We start from the raw sequence: 20,546 nt of genomic DNA on the forward strand, positions 1-20,546 counted from the left end.
CCTGCTCTCTCTTTCTCTAAAATAAATAAATCAATCTTTTTAAAAACTAGCAAAATATTTTTGTTGTTGTTTTTTAGATTCCACATGCAAATGAAATCATATGGTATTTGTCTATGTATGACTAATTTCAGCATAAAAGTATTTGAGCATACTTATTTTAGCATTATACTCTCTAGATCCATCTATGTTGTCATAAATTGCATGATTCATATTTTATGACTGAATAATATTTCATTATGCATGTGTAACATATCCTTTATCATATATATATATATATATATGACTCTTTATTCATCTATGAATAGAAACTTGGATATTTCTCTATTTGCCTGTTATAAATAATGCTGCAGTAAACAGAAGGGTGCATATATCTTTTTCAATTAATATCTTCATTTTCTTTGGGTCAATATTCAGAAATGGAATTCTGGAATCAATGGTATTTTTCAATTAATATCTTCATTTTCTTTGGGTCAATACTCAGAAATGGAATTCTGGAATCAATGGTATTTCTATTTTTAATTTTTTGAGGAACCTCCTTTCCACAGTGGCTGCACCAATTACATTCTCACCATCTCACCAATAGTGCATGAGGGATCCCTTTTCTCCCCACATCTTCATTAACAATGATTTCTTTCATTCTTTTTTTTTTTTTTTGGACACTAGCCATTCTGACCAGAGTGAGGTGATCTCACTGTGGTTTTATTTGTGTTTTCCTGATACTTAGTAATGTTGAGTATCTTTGTGTCTGTTGGCTATCTGCACATCTTTGGAAAAATGTCTCTTCAGATTCTCTGCCCATGTTTTAATTGAATAGCTTGTTATTTGTTTTTGGTACTGAGTTGTATAAGTTCTTTATATATTTTAAATTTTAACCCCTTATTGGATCTATCATTTCAAATACTTTCTCTCATTCAATAGATTAGCTTTTTTTTTTTATGGTTTACTTTGCTGTACAAAACTTTTTTTTTTTTTTTTTTGGTGTAGTTTAAATACAGAGAACAAATGGGATGTGGAGGGGTGGGTAAAATAGGCAAAGCAAATTAAGAGGTACAAACTTCCAGTTACAAATAAGTCACAAAGCTGAAATATACAGCATAGGAGATATAATCAACATTATAAATTCACATGGTAATAAATGGTGATTATACTTACTGTGGTGAGTATTGAGTAACTGTATAGAATTGTCACATCACTACTTAAATATCTGAAGCCAATATAATATTGAATGTCAATTACACTTCAAAGAAAGCTATCAAATTCTTTATTATAAACCCGATTAAATTACTTTAAAAAAATAAAACTCTTTTCTGTAAACTGTATATGAATGGCTATGGATGTAATATTGAGAAACGAAATACTAGCTAATTTGGCAGAATGTTATATGATGTTAATCCACTAAAATAAAAGTTATTTAAATAATGCAAAATAGACTGATCACTAATAAGAGATTAAATCAGTAATCAAAAACAAATCCCAACAAATAAAAGGTCAGCACCATATGACTTCACTAGTAAATTCTACCAAACATTCAAAGAAGAATTAATGTGAATTATTCTCAAACTCTTCCAGAAAATGAAGAGAAGACTTACAAACTCATTTTTCAAGGTCAGCATTATCCTGGTATCAAAATCAGACAAAGGCACCACAAGAAAAGGAAATTACACACAATATCTCTGAGCATAGGTGCAAAAATCAACAAAATATTAGCAAACCTAATTCAACAGTATATTAAAAGGGTCATTACCATGATCAAATAGGTTTATTTCAGGGATATAAGGATGGTTCAACATTGGCAAACCAATCAATATGATACACCATATTAACGAAATAAAAGATTATAATCATATGATCATCTCAATAGATGTGGAAAAAGTATTTGACAATATTTACCATCTGATTATAATAAAAACTCTCAACAAAGTGGGCAAAGATAGAATGTACATCAACATTATAAAGGTCATATATGACTGTAAAAATTGTTTAGTAGCTGAGAAACAAAGTAAAATTTAAAAGAAGAAGGTTGGAAATATATTCATTAAAATGTAATACCTAATTCTTATTGAGGCATATTATGGGACATAATATACAAATTTTACGAATGGAGGGACTAATAAGGAATTTAAGAATGGGTCATTTAATATAATAATATCTCAAAATAACCTATGGACCATTTTATGTCCCTGAATAGATATTTTAATTAAAAAATTAAGGACAATTGCTTATCTTACTGTAATTATTTAATAGTTTTTAGAAAATTCTAGTCAATTAAATGAAAAAGAAAATATCAATATTTGAAATTTTGTTGGAAGCCTAAGACTTATAAACACAGCAATATAATAACAAAACTCTAGTAAGATATATATTTATAAGATAGAAGTCTAAAGAATAATAAATGTTTAAGTAATAGATTTTGGAAAACATAAGATGAAATCATTTCATTGAAAATGATGCAAAAACACCAAATTATTTTAAAATGTGTCTGTTACATGAAGAAAGCAAAGCAATTTACTAAATTTTTAAACATAGAGTTGAGAAGAAAGGAGTGATATGTCATGGTCCTAAGGCAATTAACACTTAGAAAGATGTTAATTACAGAAGACTAATGTATGTATGGAATATGTCAGAAAAACTTTTATTTTTTTAAATAGAATATAGGAAAGGAGAAAAAAATAGGATATTATCAGGTGTGCAGAAGGGCGACCCTAATTCAAAGAACAAGCTGAAGAATCCATGTAAAAGGACAATTTTTTAGCAGATATCTTGAATGGAAACAAACGCATTCTTAATTTAATCCTCTTCAACTCACTTACCTTAAAATAAAATTGTAGTAAGCATCTGAAGATAGAAGAAGCCTAAGAATATATAGCAAATGAAAGAAAGGGAATGAGAAAGTAGAGGGACAAGATGAGAAGGGAAATTACAATGGGAGTAATTTAGTAAGCAGAAAGGAAGTGGATAGGGTAGTTTGAAATTCATGAAAATAAGTTGCAGAGACAGGAGTGTTAATGAATCAGGAAATGGCAAGTAAAGATCAGTTCTATGAAATGCAACACTAAAGGGACATCAGTCTGAGAAAAGTTACCAATTTCTTCTTGAAGTTCTTCTAAAAAATAAAATGAAGGAATCTTTGTAAATAAAAAGGGAAATAAACACAGAATATTGAGATGATTTGAGAATTGCCAATGCAGTGGAAATCATTAGGATGAAAAATAACAGGAAAATGTAAATAAAAATAAACAAAAACTGAAAAATTGGCAAGACAGCATATTTGTCCTAGAAAGGAGGAAAATGAGGAATTTTCTCAAATGACTGAATAAAAGGGAAATGTTAAAGAAGTGTAAGAGAGACCAAATAGAGTTTTATCTAATACATATTTCTTGATTGATGGCTTTAGGTATTTACTTAGTTTTGGACTATATTTAATGAAATAGAATAATTTTCTAACAACAAAACTTTTAACAAATATATTGAAATTTGAAATATAATTCCACAATTATTATGTCTTTAATGATTGAAAAGACTAAAATTATCATGGCAACAAATCAAAAGTATTCTTGAGAAAAATGACAATCCAGCAATGACTAATTACTTTGTACTGATTTGTCATATTGGTAATGTGTCCAGTGATTAATGGTTAAAGCTTCAGACTCACTTAGAAAAGAATATTTCACCACAGATAAAGAGGAGAAATACATAAGAATAGGGTCATTTCATCAAGAATACTCAAGTGTGAATGCACATACAACACAGAATTACAAAGAAAGAAGAAGAAAAAGAAGAAAGAAAAAGAAAGAAAGAAAGAAGGAAGAAAAAGAAAGAAAGAAAAGAAAGAAAGAAAGAAAGAAAGAAAGAAAGAAAGAAAGAAAGAAAGAAAGAAGAAAGAAAGAAAGAAAGAAAGAAAGAAAGAAAGAAAGAAAGAGAAAGAAAGAAAGAAAGAAGAAAGAAAAGAAAGAAAGGGAGAAAGGATGTTAAAACTGTAAATGGGAAGAATCTATAATTATGACTGAAAATCACATCCAAAGTCCACTCAGCATTTTTTGTACATACCAATCCAAGAAGCTGATTTTAAAATGTATATAGAAAAGCGAAAGAATTGGAATAAAACAAGCTCTAAAAAGAATAATTTAGGTATAAAACAATTGTTTGGGTAAGAACAAAGAAAAATATTGTACAACCCTTCACAAAATAATTTGTCAGTGGTATTATATAGTTACTTTGAGTACATAATTTAAGACTTGGTATAGAGCTATAGTCATCAAGTCAACATGAAACAGAACAGATTACAAAGAAATAGAGTCACATTTAGAGACAATTGCTTTTTATTAAAGGGATCAAGGTAACTCAAAGGAGAAAAATGGCCACTTACATAAATATTCTCAGAATAATTGGACTTCATTTTGTATAAAAATTAATCTCAATCAATATCTAACTTTATATAAATATGAACCAAAAATACTTAAATGTGAAACTAAAATGATAAAATTTCTAGGACAACACTTGAAAAATGCTTTGTGATCTTAAGATATGTAATATTTCTTAGGTAATATACAAAATGTACACTGTATAAAATATGAATTTATCAAAATTAAAAGCAGCTATTCTCAGAAAAAAAAGCATTTTTACACAAATTAACACATATTCATGAGAAAAATTTTTAGAAAACAAGGAATAGAGAAGAAAATTCTCAACTTAATGAAGAGTAGCTAAAAACACCAAAACCCCTACAGTTAACATCTTACATAAAGTTGAAAGGCTGAATGCTTTCCCTCTAAGATCAGGGCCAAGGCAGGAATTTATAATCTACTCTAAACAAGTAAAATATTTAGGTAAAAACACAATATATGCAAGACTTCTATTCAAAAACTACAAAAACACTGATAAAAGTAATTTAAAAAGATCTAAATGGAGACACATGCTATATTTATGTGAAATTACAATTAAAATGTCAATTCTCAAAAAAATAAAATAAAATGTCAATTCTCCCTAGATTAATAAATTTTTAACACAATTCTATGAAAATTTCAGCAAGATTTTTGTAGAGGTTGACAAGATTTCTCTGAAATATACAGTGAAAGATAAAGGAACTTGAATACCTAATACTATTTTGAAGAAAAGAAAGAAGAGTGGGACTATTGAATCTATATGATTTGACATCTTATAACTATAGCAGACTGTGAATTGTCGGTGGGGGGAGAGATATACAGTCAAAGATACAAAAGCAAATCAATGGATAGTGGATACTATTTTCAACAAATAATACTGTATTAACTGGATATTCATTGAACAAAAAAAATTAAAAAATAAAAAGTGAGCCCCTACTTAAACCATATATTTCATACATAAAAAAGAAAAACTCCAAATTATATATAGATTAAAACATCAACCTAAAAGACTTTTAGAAGGTAATATCAGAGAATATTTTCAAAACCTAGAGTTTGAGGGACACCTGGGTGGCTCAGCGGTTTAGCGTCTGCCCTCGGCCCAGGGCATGAACCAGGAGTTCTGGAATCGGTATCAAGTCCCACATCGGGCTCCCTGCATGGAGCCTGCTTCTCCCTCTGTCCATGTCTCTGCCTGTTCTCTCTCTGTGTCTCTCATGAATAAATAAATAAAATCTCTAAAGAAAAAAACAAAACTAGAGTTTGATAGCTATTACTTACATAGAACATCTTAATGAATTATCCATAAAAGGAAGATTTTTCTAAATTCTACTGCCTCAAAATGGATTTTTTTCTTTTCAAAAGTCTATGCAAGAGGATGAAAAGACAAAGTACAGATTGGAAAAAAAAATATTTGCAAACCAAAAATCTGATGTAGGATTCATATCTGGAATAACTTTTATTTTTTAAGATTTTTTATTTATTTATTCATGAGAGAGAGAGAGAGAGAGAGAGAGAGAGAGGCAGAAACAGGTAGAGGGAGAGGCAGGCTCCATGCAGGGAACCTGACATGGGACTCTATCCAGGTCTCCAGGATCATGCCCTAGGCTGAAGGCAGCGCTAAACCACTGAACCACCCGGGGTTGCCCCCTAACTTTTTTTTTTAATCCAATTTTACACTCACTTCACAAAATGATTTGTCAGTTATTTACAAACATAAACCTATGGCTTATTTTTAAAAAAAATACCTTGGGATGCCTGGATGGCTCAGTGGTTGAGCATCTGCCTTCAGCTCAGGGTGTGATCCCACAGTCCCAGAATCCAGTCCCACATCGGGCTCCCTGCATGGAGCCTGCTTCTTCCTCTGCCTCTCTCTGTCTCTCTCTGTGTCTCTCAGGAATAAGTAAATAAAATCTTAAAAAAAAAAAAACACTTATGTGCTAACAATTATAGATTTAAGTATTTACCCAAGATGTGGGGATGGGTAGTTATATTTCCAGAAGTGGAATTGCTAGATAATACAGTTACATTTTTAATCTTCTGAGAAACTTCCATACTATTTTCCATACTGGCTATCCAAATTAATATTCCCACCAACAGTGTGTGAGGTGTCCCTTTTAGCCACATCTTTGTCAACACTTGTTATTTTTAGTCTTTCTAATAACCATTCTAACAAGTGTGAGACAATATCTCATGGTGGTTTAGATTGCATTTCCCTGATTATTAATGATGTAGAGCATCTTTCATTGTACCTATTGATCTCTGTATGTCTTCTTTGGGAAAAAAAAAGTTCATTCACGTATTCTACCAATTTTTTAATCAAATTGTTTGGGGTTTTGTTTTAGCTTTGTTTATTGAGTTGTATGAGTTCTTTATATATTTTTGTTATTAGCCCCTTATTAGATATATGATTTGCAAAGATTTTCTTCCATTCCATTTTGTTGATGATTTCTTTTACTGTGCAGAAGGGTTTTAGCTTGATGTCATCTCATTTTATTTTTGCTTTTGTTGCTTTTTAACAATTTTTAATGCCCTCAATATTTTCTTTATTTCAACCACAATTATTTGTGGAACTTTTGTTAGAAAAGAATTGAAGCATATTTTAAAGCCCACTTTGCTCATGAATGCAGAAAACTAGTAACCCTCGGTTTTTATATTTACTGCATGTGATCTCTATTTTATTCAGTATCTGATGGATGTGAGGATCACTTTCAGATCATGACAACTCTAAAGGCTCACATTTCATAGTTCTCTTGCAGGATCAGGCGAGACAATCCTTTGAAATTACACTATAGTTTAGTTTCTTCATTTTGCTAACCTGCTACCTCTACTTTATTGATTTTCAATGGGAATATTTCCTTAAATAATTTTGAGGGAATATAATTGAAGACAATTGGTACTGGAAAGGATCCAGGAAGTAAACATTAAAGATGAGATTTTTAAATTTTGATCAGCCATTAAATTAGCCAGATGACAGTAGGAAACAGATTTTTTATTGTTAAGAGGAATGATATTCTCCACATAGTGTATACAAATGGTAAAGCTAAATTGGGATGTGAAAGAAGTAAATGGAACTGCATGGATTTATGATACTTTTGGCATTCAAGGGATACAAAGTATGTGAATTATAAGAACTATGAGAGTAAGTGGTTGCGGAAAACACAACTTAGTGTGGAAGAAAATGATAGGTTCAACTAAGCCAATAACCAAAATAAATGTAATAGTCAAGATCTTAGATCTGGTGAGAGACAAAAGAGATTATTCATAAATATAGTTATTATTTTGTACTTCTAGAAACTGTGAGAGCATGACTTGGAAAAAGCCTTAGCAAAGTAGTGCCATAGAGAGGGGGAATGGGTAGCATACACGAAGGATGAGTAAAAGAGTGGTTGATAAGGGGATACTCTTCCATAATTGAAGGGTTTAACAATATAATATGGGCACCCAGAGCCAATCTTAAAAATGCTTTGGAGATGGCTACCCAGCAAGTGAAGAATATGAAGGGCTATAGTAAATTAGGTGATTTCTTAGTGTTGAACAAGGAATTAAAAGGCTTACAAGTAGTCATGCTAACAAGAAACTATTAGGGCATGGAAGATTCTTCCTTTACTAAGGAAATAAGAGAAATGTTGTTGGTTTGGTAGGGAAGGTTAATAGTTATCACTGAGAATCGGACACACTATTGTTTATTGCTGGTTGGAGCTAATAGTAAGAAATACTGTGGGTACATCTTTCTAGTATAAGTGTGGGTAACATATCTCAGATTGACATCATCTAACTACCAAAAAACAAGGCAAATGTAATTTGTAGGTAATCAACAGTATCCTAATGGCAAGTATAGGAGCATGATCTACAGAGTTATATTAGTATAGCTATAAACAATGGCCTTCTTGGTGTAAGATAGTAAGTCAGCTCAAAAGACCACTGCTTTTTTTACATAATAAAAAAAAATCAAGTGTGGATGAGTATAGTCATCCTATTGGCTGCCTCAAAGGAAAGTCAAAATCTTTCAAGCATCTTCCATCCTAAGCCAGTTCTGACACAAAACACATGAATAAAGAAAAGGTCATTTCCCCCTGGAGAAATCTGCAATGTCAGAGCAAATGTAGCAATTGCTTTAGGCCTTTTCCAAAAGGCACTCTGCCCACTTTACATTGGTAAAATGGGAATTCTAATTTTTTTATAGCTATTAAAGTGACTGAGCTAACCTTGGGCCCTGAATTAGAGTAGAACATAGGAAAAAAATGAATTCCTGGCCCTGGATGTCTATTGTGGATTAAATAGGCACACAGACACACCCAATGTTCCATCTTTTCTTAAAAGTATAATTGAGTTGGAAAGACTTAGAATTTACTGAAGCCTCATATTGGTTCTTTATCTTATGGAGTAAGAGCTATCATTGTAGCAAAGGCAAAGTTGAAAGAGCCTGAAGAACCCCACTTGCAACAGCATATATACAAAAATAATCAAAAACAATACTGCATTCTAAGAGGAGTGACAGAAAATATATTAATGCAATTTTCAGACTAAACAGATGCAGAAACTGTGATCTTTCTTATGTTCTAATTTATTCACCACTCTGGCCCTGTGTGGGGAAATAAAGACACAACATAGCAATGTATATTTTAAAAAAATCCCTATATTCACAATTGCAGTTTCAATGCTGTATATGGTATTCTTGGAATACATCAACATAACCTATGTAAGGTATTTCGTGTGATACTGTTGATCTCATCAAAGCTTTTTATCTTCAAACCTATCGGGAAGGAAGATCGAAAACAGTGTGCATTCTCCTGGGATGGACAACTTTATTCATTTGCGCTCTTGCCACAAGGCTATGTTAATTCTCCATTTTGTCACAATAAAATCTGAGGAGAATTTAATTGTCTAGGCATTTTTTGAGTGTTAATTGAACCATTATATTGATGACATCATGTTATTGCACCTGGAAGATAGGAGGTTAGAAGCATTCTGTATATTCTGGTAAAACAGTATGACAAAGGAAGTAAACCCTACAAAAATTCAAAATTCTGTTGCACTGATAAAATCTATGTTGATTGGGGGATCCCTGGGTGGTTCAGCATTTTAGTTCCTGCCTTTGGCCCAGTGTGTGATCCTGAAGTCCCAGGATTGAGTCTCACATCAGTCCCAACCCTGCATGGTGCCTGCTTCTCCTGTGTCTCTGCCTCTCTGTCTCTGTCTCTGTCTCTGTCTGTCTGTCTCTCTCTCTGTGTCTCTCATGAATAAATAAATTTTAAAAATCTTTTTAAAAAATTTATGTTGATTGGGAGGTCTGAGGCATGGCAGTTGACTTCTTCTAAAATAAGAACAATTACTGCAACACCAATTTTTTGAGACTAAGAAAGGGTGACTGAGATTGGAACACTTTGGGTTTTTTAGGAAGAACAAACCAACTTGAGAATACACTTTTAGTTCATTTATTGATCTACTTTGAAGGGTACCATTTTTTTTCTTTTATTCTTCTTTCTTTTGTTGTGTTTTTGTTTTTGTTTTGTCTAAGAGAAGGTTCTGCAGCAAGTATAGTCTGCACTACAGTGACACTGCCACTTTGACTATACATTGTAGTAAATATCATACAAAAGAAGGTAACTGTAGTATTATATAGTACACAACAGAGAACCACACATCAAATAACAATGAGACCAGAGTTCTCTGAGCTCTGGCTACTGTCATAGTGGCATATCTGTGATAGGACTTCCCCTAACAAGTCCAGAAGGATTTCTCAGAAGGTGACCTAGATTCTCTTATCTCTATAACTCTCTTACTCTTTCAGCAAATGCTCTCCCTCAGAATGCACTTATGGGTATATCCCTGTGACCAGTTGATGAAGGGAAAAAAAACATAAAACCTGGCTACTGAGTGTTATATGTGAGTAATGCCTCACTAAATTCCATATCTGAAAACAATTTTACCATATATGTTAACTAATCAGAACTTAAATAAAATCTTAAAAAAAAAAAAAAAGAAGCACCCTGGGACACCTGGGTGGCTCAGCAGTTAAAGTGCCTGCCTTCAGCGCAGGGTGTGATCCTGGAGACCGGGGATCAAGTGCCATGTCAGGCTCCCTGCATGGAGCCTGCTTCTCCCTCTGCCTGTGTCTCTGCCTCTGTGTGTGTGTGTGTGTTCTCTCATGAATAAATAAATAAAATCTTAAAAAAATTAAAAATAAAAAAAATTTAAAAAGCATCCCAAACCTGGCTACTTTCCCTGTAAGTAAATTTTGCATGTTAGTTCAAGCCAAAACTTGATTGTTTGTATCCTAGAGCTCCATTCAAGGGCAACATCTAAAGACAATGATAAGAAAAAGTGTTCTCACTGCAGAGAACTTTAGTGGCCATTTACATTGTGGAGGGGCCAGTGATCTAAAGGCAATAATCAACGAGCTTTTTGTTCAAGGCTCTGCAAAAAGGTAAGGTTGGAGGCACTTTAGCACTCTTCCTAATGTCTCTTAACTAATGACTGACTGTTTCAAAATTATTTCATAATTCACACAGTTCTCTAGCTTAGCTTTTGGACAGTTCTGAAACTAACAATACAAAAAGGCAATCTAATTGAATGGGATAAAATATTTGCAAATATTTGCAAATATAATCAATAACAGTTTACTATCCAAAATATATAAAGAGTCCACACAACCTAATATCAAAACAAAACAAAATAAAATAAAACAAAAAATAATCCAATTTAAAAACAGGCAGAGGACCTCAATTGATGTTTTTCTGAAAAGACATACAGATAGCCAACAGACACATGAAAAGATGCTCAACATCGATAATCATCAGGGAAATGAAAAACAAACCAGAATGAAGTATTACTTCTCACCTGTCAGAATGGCTAGTATCAAAAAGACAGAAAATAGCAGGTGTTGGCAAGCATGTGGCAAAAGGGAATCCTTGTGCAGTGTTGGAAATGCAAAATGGTACAACCTTTATAGGAAACAGTATGGAGATTTCTCAAAAGATTAAAGATAGAACCTACTCTATGACCCAGCAATCAAACTTCTGGGTATTTTTCTGAAGAAAACAGAAACATGAAGTTGAAAAGATATATGCACTCCTATGATTATTGCAGCATTATTTACAATAACCACAAAAAGAAAGCAGCACAAATATTCATTGATAGATGCATGAGTTAAGATGTGGAATATATGTACAATGAGATATTCATTATTCAGCTACTAAAAACAAAGAAGTCTTCTCATTTGCAACGACATGGTAGACCTAGAGGGTTTTGTGTTAAGTGATATAAGTCAGAGAAAGGCAAATACCATATGATTTCACTTATACATGAAATCTAAAAATAAAGGAACAACAAAACAAAGCACACAGAGATATGAAGAACAATCTGGTGTTTGCCAGAGCAGAGGGAGATAGGGATATGAGCAAAATAAGGAAAGGAGATCAAAAAGCACAAACTTACAGTTATAAAATAAAGATGAGTGGGGATGCAATGTACAGCATAAGGAATGTAGCTAATAACATTGTAACTATTTTGTAAAGTGACATATAGAGAGTTGATTTATCATGGTGATCACTTTGTAATGATGTATATAAATGTTAAATCACTTTATGGCACATCTAAAACTAATATAACAGGGCACCTGGTGGCTGAGTGATTGAGCATCTGTCTTTGGCTCAGGTCATGATCCCAGGGTCTGGGGATTGAATTATGCATCAGGCTCCCTATGGGGAGCATGCTTCTCCCACTGCCTAATCTCTGCCTTTCTCTCTGTGACTCTCATGAATAAATAGATAAAATCTCAAGAAAACAAAATAAAACCAATATAATATTATATCTCAATTTCATAAAAAATAAACACTAAATATAAAAATAGAGAATATTTAGAAGAGAAATAACCAAACAGAAGTCAAAACAGAAATCAAGCCCAGAAGCAAATTTGACTATATATGAAAAAATCACATAGCACAGTGCCTTTGAATAACAGTGAAGCAAGAATAGTGATTCAATAAATGGTGCATAACAGAAAAATATATAAGCAAAAGTTTAAAATGTTTAGAAGAAAAACAAAACAGAAGCTCTAGACTTAAAAAGATAATGCAAAGTACAAATAGCAAAAAAACCTAAACAGAGAATATTAATAAAATAGCCTACTTTTCTATTATAAACTACTGGAGATAAGACATGAGGATCACAGAGTTAAGATGTTTGCAACATATGATATTAGAAATATATATGTAAATATATAAACATATACAGATATCAGGACAAACAACACAAACATACATATATGGTAACAATTCTAAAACTCAAAAAGGAAAACAGACAAAATGGTCTGAAGTTCTGAATAAACAAGAAAAAGAGAAATTTAGATAGATAATAATTTAAATATGTGTCAAGCTTCACTAGTAACAAGACTGAAAATTAAAACTAAAGTGAGGCAATATTTTACACTTATAAAACTGACAAAGCTTAATGTCTGTAAACATTAAGACACAATTTAGCAAAACGTACTAAAATTTAACATGTGCATAAATACACATACATTAAATACAAAAATCAGTCTTCAATTTATACGTGCTAGCATAACTCTCATACAGCATAAATGGGGAAATGTACTATTATAGTATAAATGACATTGTTTTAAACTTAAAAAAAAACATTGTTTGGACCAAGATGGTGAAGTAGGAAGATCCTGAGCTCACTTCCTCCCATAGACACACCAAAACTTCAACTACACATAGAACTACTCTTTGAAAACAATCTAGAGACTAGCAGAACAGCTCAACCACAGACAAAGTCATAAAGAAAAAGCCACATTGAAACAGGTAGTAGGGGCAGAGAAGCAGTCAAGTTAGGACTCAAAGCCCATAAGGCAGTAAGCCACAAATAGGAGGGATATCACAAGTGTAAGGGTCCTTCTTGAAGAGCTAAAGCTTCAAATCCCACATCAGGCACCCACACCCTGGGGACCTGTACCAGGTAGATAAGCACTCATTATGTCTGGTTTTGAAAATCAGTGGCACTTAATTCCAGGAGAGATGGCAGAGTAAGAGAAACTGAAACTTCACTCTCACAGTTGATGCACAAACTCACTTTATTGAGACCCAGAACAAAGGCAGCAGTCTGAACAACACCAGGGCCATATATGGAAATTTATTGACTTATTTTAGGGCATGTGCAGAGGTGGGGGGGGGGTGGAGATCTAGGACTGGAAGTGCTAGAGGGTGTTTTTTTTTTTTTTTAAACTTTCCTCCACCTATCTGATCCTGCACTGGTGAGGTCCATTTTTATTACTCTCCATCTACCTTGCTAACAATGCTTACCCCAGTCTGGTGTTCCTCTACAGACCCACCCAGGCCAATCTGCCTGTTCTAGCAGGCAACCTGCAAAAGTGATTCCCACCATGCCACACCAGTAAAAACTGGTATACCTCCAAAGTGGCCCCCACCAAGGGGAACCACTCCAACTGCCAGTGTACCTACAATAGTCAGTCACGTCACACAGCCAGTCACTTCAGAGCCTGGCTCTACCCACCAGGACATTCACAACAGTCACTGCAAACCCACAACAGGGAGACAGATGCAGCCCACAAAGTGTATACTCCTGACCAGCCTGGTCCTGATGACCAGGGTAACTGCACTTCTGGGCTTCACAGGATACCTTTTACATAAAGCCATTCCTTCAATGACTGGGAGACATGCTTGATCTACCTAATACATAGAAACAGAGAGTCAGGCAAAATGCAGAGAGGGAGAAATATGTTCCAAAAGAAAGAACAAGACAAACAACAACAACAACAAACTCAGAAAAAGAACAAAATGGAGATAAGCAATCTACCTGATAAAGAGCTCAGAGTAATAATCTTAAAGATGCTCACTAAATTTAAGAGAAGAATGGCTGAACACATCCATTTAGAAGTTCAAAAAACAGAGAGAAAATGTAAGAAAGAACCTATAAGAGCTAACAAATACAGTAACTGACATAAAAAATACACAAGAGGGAATCAACAACAGGTTAGATAATACAAAAGAGCAGGTCATTGATATGGAAGACAGAGTAGTAGAAATCACACAAACTGAACAGCGAAAGGGAAAATAAAAGAATTAAAAAATGAGGACAGGTTCAAGGACCTCTAGGACAACATCAAGCATAAAATTATTTGTAGTATAAGGGTCTCAAAAGGAAAAAAGAGAAAGAAAGGGGTATCAAATGTATTCAAATAAATAATAGAAAAATTTTCTAACCTGTAGAAACAAGTTGGGCAACTTAGAAGAAATGGATATATTCCTAGAAACATACAATATTCCAATATCAAATCATAAAGATCATGAAGAAATGAAAAATCTGAGCATACTGATTACTAACAATGAAACTGAAACAGTAGGCAGAAACTCCCAACAAACAAAATCCCGAGACCAGATGACATCACAGGTGGATTTTACCCAGGGTATAAAGAATATATAAACTTATCAAACTATTCCAAAAAATTAGAGAAGAAGATATGCTCCCAAAGTCCTTCTACAAAGCTAGTATTACCCTGATTTCAAAACCAGACAAACACACCACCAAAATAAATCGAAACAAAGCAAAACAAAATAGTACAGGTGAATGTCCCTGATGAACATAGATACAAAAAAAAAACCAACAAAACACTGGTGAGCCAAATTCAACAATACATTAAAAGGATCATACACCATGATCAAGTAGGAGTTATTCCAGGGATATAAGGTTGTTTCAATGTTTGCAAATCAAGCAGTGTGATACACCACTTTAATGGAATGAAATTATCTGAATTATCTGATTATCTGAATAGATGCAGAAAAAGCATTTGACAAAATTCAACATTCATTTATAATAAAAACTGTCAACAAAGTGGGCATAAAAGTGAACATACCTCAATATAACAAAGACCATATATGACAAACCCAGGGCATATCATACTCCATAGTGAAAAACTAAAAGCTTTATCTCTAAGAATAAGAACAAGAAAAATACATCCACTCTTGCCACTTTTATTCAACAATATACTGGAAGTTCAAGCTGCAGTAATCAGACAAGACAAATAAAGGTATCCAATTTGGTGAAGAAGTAAAATTGCCACTATTTGCAAAACACATGATACTCTATATAGAAAACCATTAAGACTACACAATAAAACTATTAAAATAAAGGAATTCAGAAGTGTTGCAAGATACAAAATAATATGCAGAAATCTGTTCTGTTCGTATATAATAATGAACTATCGACAAGGAAAATTAAGAAAATAAACCAAATTTCAATTGCACCACAAAGAATAAAATACCTAGGAATAAATTTAACCAAGAAAGTAAAAGACTTATACTCTGAAAACTATAAGGCACTGATAAAACAAAAATTGATGATGACATAAATAAGTGGAAAGATATACCATTTTAATGAATTGAAAGAATTAATATTTTTATCCTGTTCATACTACCCAAAGGAATCGAGATTCAATCCAATCTCTATCAAAATTCAATGGCATTTTTTCACAGAACTAAAACAAATAATACTAAAATTTAGACAGAACCACAAAAGACCCTAAATAGCCAAAGCAATCTTGAGAAAGAAAAAAGCTTGAGTTGTGATGCTCAATCATTTCAAACTATACTATTAAGCTATAGTAATCAAGAGCATATGATATTGCCACATAAGCACACACAGATATCAATGAAATAGAATTGAAAGCCCAGAAATAAATTCATGTTTATATAATCAATTAATCTATGACAAAAGAGGTAAAAATATATAATATGGAAAAGACAGTCTGTTCAATAAATGGTGTTGGGAAAACCAGACAGCTACATACAAAAGAATGAAACTAGACCACTTTCTTACTCCATATACAAAAAACCCACACCTCAAAATGGATTAAGTGCCTAAGTGTAAAACCTGAAATCATAAAACTCTTAAAACATAAGCAGTAAACTCTTCAACCTCAGTCTTAGCAATATATATATATATATATATATATATTTGGAACTGTCTCCTTAAGCAAGGTCAACAAAAACAAAAATATACAGCTAGGGCTATATCAAACTATAAAACTTTTGCACAGAGAAGATAACTATCAACAAAATAAAATGACAACTCACTAAATGGAAGGATATTTGAACATGAAATGTATGGGGTTAATATCCAAAATATATGAAGAACTCACATAACACAATACCAAAAAAAAAAAAAAAAAAAAAAAACCCTCAAACAATTCAATTTAAAGATGAGCAGAGGACCTGAATGAACTGTCATTTTTCCAAAAATGATATGCAGATGGCCAACAGACACATGAAAAGATGCTCAGCATCACTAATCATTAGGGAAATGCAAATCAAAACCACAATGAGATCACTTCACACCTGTCAGAATGTCTAGTATCAAAAACACAAGACATTATAAGTGTTGGTGAGGATGTGGAAAAAAGGGACCCCTTGCGGCCTTTGGGTAGGAATGTTAATTGATACAGCTCCTATAAAAACAGTATGGCAGATTCTCAAAAAATTAAAAGTAGAGGTACCATATGATCCAGCAGTTTCACTTTGGTATTTTTCCAAAGAAAACAATATATTAATTTGAAAGATTTATGCATTCCTATGTTCACTGCAGTATTACTTGTAAGAGCTAAAATATGAAAGCAACCTAAGTGTTCAATGATAGATGAATGGATACAGTAGATATGGTATCTTTATATATAATGGAATATTACTCGGCCATTAAAAATAAAGAATTATTGCATTTGTAACAACATGGATGTACCTATAGGATATTATACTAAGTAAAATTTGTCAGGCAGGAAAAGAAAAATACTGCATGATTTTACTTATATGTAGGATCTAAAAAGCAAAACAAATGAATAGGCAATACAGGGACCAATTCATAAATACAGAGAACAAACTGGTGATTGCCAAAAAGGAAGGAGATATGTCTCTATGGGTGAGACATATGCCGGGCACTGAAAGGTACAAATTCTCAATTGTAATATCAATAACTCACAGGGATGTAAAGTACAGCTTAGGGAATATGATCAGTAATATAATAAATTTATGGTGACAGATGGTAATTTATGATGATCATTTTATAATGTATATAAATGTACAAATATAATGTATATAAATTACTATGCTGTAATTGACACTAATATAATACTGCATGTCTACTGTACCTCAATAAAAAATAAACAAAAATGAAAAGAGAAATGAGGTAAATGTTGAAAAAAATAGTTAAATAAGTCATACCAATATAAAGTGGAACACTATTTATCAACACAAACAATCGACATCTTATAAAGTTATCTGATTTACTCAACAATGATATATTTTTAAATGTTGCAGGAAAATTCTTATGAAATGATAATATACAATATTTAGAATATGCAAAACAATAGCATATATTAATAGGAATTACTTTTTATGTAGTTAAACAAAAACATTTAATATGAAGGTGGAGGTGGAAGGGAAATACACAGGAAAGATACATGGGGGATTCAAATATAAAAAGTCTCATATTTTTACTTGAGTAATGTGTATAACATTAATTACAATATTCTTGAACTTTGTGTATTTGAATTTTCCATGAATTTAAAATAAATATAATGTAGAGTGATGATGAAAATAATTCAAATACTTTCATATGTATACAATTTATAAACATAGAATTGAGATATTAACTGTTATACTATAATTAATCGGTATGTGTTGCGATTGGTGTACCATTTACTTCTGAATTATACTTATAAGCATGAAAATCTACTCAGATTCTTTGTGGGGAAGAGTAAGATAATTTTTTAAAAATATTTAAATAAAAGAAGACAGCATGCTACACCAAAGAGAAATTTAAAGGTAAATGATACATTCTGCTATGTCATAGTTCTAGAAATGAAAAGTACATAATGTTAAAATGTAATAAACACAGTAAAAACAATATAAGACAATAACACATAAGACTAAATGGCCACAAGTACACCATAGATAGTCATTAAAAATTTGCCTAGATATCTAACTTTTTGCTCTGAAATAACAATGTAAATTACTAAAGAATATTAAAGTGGGAAAATTCCTGCAGATGCTTTTCACAATGTACAATTAATTAGTTAATTAATTAATTATAGCATTTATTTACTTATGAGATGAGAGAGAGCAAGTGCAAGTGAGGAGGAGGGGCAAAGGGAGCAAGAGAGGGAGCAGCAAACTCCCCGCTGAGTAGGGAGCCTGATGCAGGGTTCCATCCGAGGACCCTAAGGAAATGACCTGAGCTGAAGGCAGTGCTTAAAGGACTGAGCCCCCATAATGTACAGTTTAAGGATTTCTGGTGGACTGTGAATATTGAAGAAAGTCACCAAGAGTTAACTACCACTATCCCTTCACCAAAAACAATATTGAATCATGGAAATTTAATAAAATAACCCTGAAAAAGCCCTATGCTAATCCCCAATTTGGAAGAGCTCAGGGTCTAACTTGTAAAGCTTATGTAAAGAAGTACACTTGGAAACTCTTCCTTTACCCTGGTCACCTTCTTGGCCAGTTGCCCCTGGAATAGCACCACATATGCACAGTACTAGCCAACAGAGGGGACATCAGCCAGTCAGCATCTATTTGGCTTTGTATAACTTCTCTCCCCATGAAGTGGCCAGCTCTGCCAAAAAGGCTGGGCATGTCCAAACTCCGTACCTGGTTTTCAGCAAGGAAAAATGGAAAGATGATGCAATACTTCTGTATTCGCAGGCTTTTAGCTGTTGTAAAGTAAATACACATCAAAAAGCCTATTGGGACTTTACATCTTAGCATAAAATAATCTGAGTATTAAAGTAGCCAGAGGAACCAAGGCAAATCTACCCAAGTAGTTTTTGTGAAAACAACTTACCTAGAGAAATGAAGAGATAACTCACTTAGGAAAAAAAAAATCTTTGGTTAGAATATCTTATCAATTTACCTACTTTATGTTTCATATATTCACATATGTACAGATATACACATAATATATATATATAATTATTATTATAGTTTTACTCATATTTGTTAAATAACTAATTATCCCTGACATAATTACAGTTATAGTTTTATAATATACAATGAAACATGAAATTATTCCAACATGAATATAATGCACTTCATAGCACTCCTTCCAAAATCAGCAATGAACATATAAAATAAATAACAGTTCTGAAGAAGGAAAAAAAAATCTATTAATGAATCAGTTATTTGGGGCATTCCTAGAAAACAGGGATTAGATTTCAATAAAAGGTATAGAGTCAAGGGTACCATATTTTAAATTTCTATAATGGTAAGAGTAGGGTTTTTTCTTCAGTGGAACTCATGTAAATCTTCATGTTAGATTTTGTTTTCTTTTGTGTTATTTTTAAATACAAAAAGCTGACATGGACCCAAGGCACTTATAATAATTATCATTATTAAATAATTTCCTAATAAACATATGTTTTGATTATCCCTTCTACCAAAGAATATATAACATATACAACAGCCGTTAGAAATGATATACTACTTAATAAAAGCAGTATACATTTTCTTAAAATTTTCTTAAAAAGTAAACACTGTCCATTAGTGATGTTGCCAAAAGAAAAATCAACAAAGAGCTTCTGTTCCCCTAATTTCCAGAGAAGACTATTATGATTTACACAGACCTTCAAACCAGTCCTACATTTTACCAGAGAGAGGCAGCTGAAGAAAGAGACCTACAAAACTGCAGAGGAAACTTACCTCTCTACCTCAGTGGCCCTCAACCTTGGCTATACCTTGGAGTCAAATTGAAGAATTTTTAAATTACTGAATTCTGAAGGTTATGATTTACCTTGTGCTACATGCAGCTGGGGTATTGCTTTTCTTTTCCTCTTTTTCTTTTCTTTCTTTCTTTCTTTCTTTCTTTTTTTTTTTTTTTTCACTCCAAGTGGATCTAATACATAGTCAACTTTTTGGTGAACGTTGATCTACTATCCATGTACTTATTAGAATCATTTCAGAGTAACAGAAATGCAAACAATATAACATGTACTGTTTTAAAAAGATCAGGATATTATTAAGCAGAGCTGGGTTTGGTTAATTTAGTGACTCAAAGGTGTCTTCAAATACTGCCAGCTTTTCCCCTTTGCCATCCTCCATAATCCTGACTCCTTCCTCTATGGCCAAGGACAGCTAGAATGGCTACATTATTACACAT

This window comes from Canis lupus, chromosome 32 (assembly GCF_011100685.1).
Source record: "Canis lupus familiaris isolate Mischka breed German Shepherd chromosome 32, alternate assembly UU_Cfam_GSD_1.0, whole genome shotgun sequence".
NCBI lineage: Eukaryota > Metazoa > Chordata > Mammalia > Carnivora > Canidae > Canis > Canis lupus.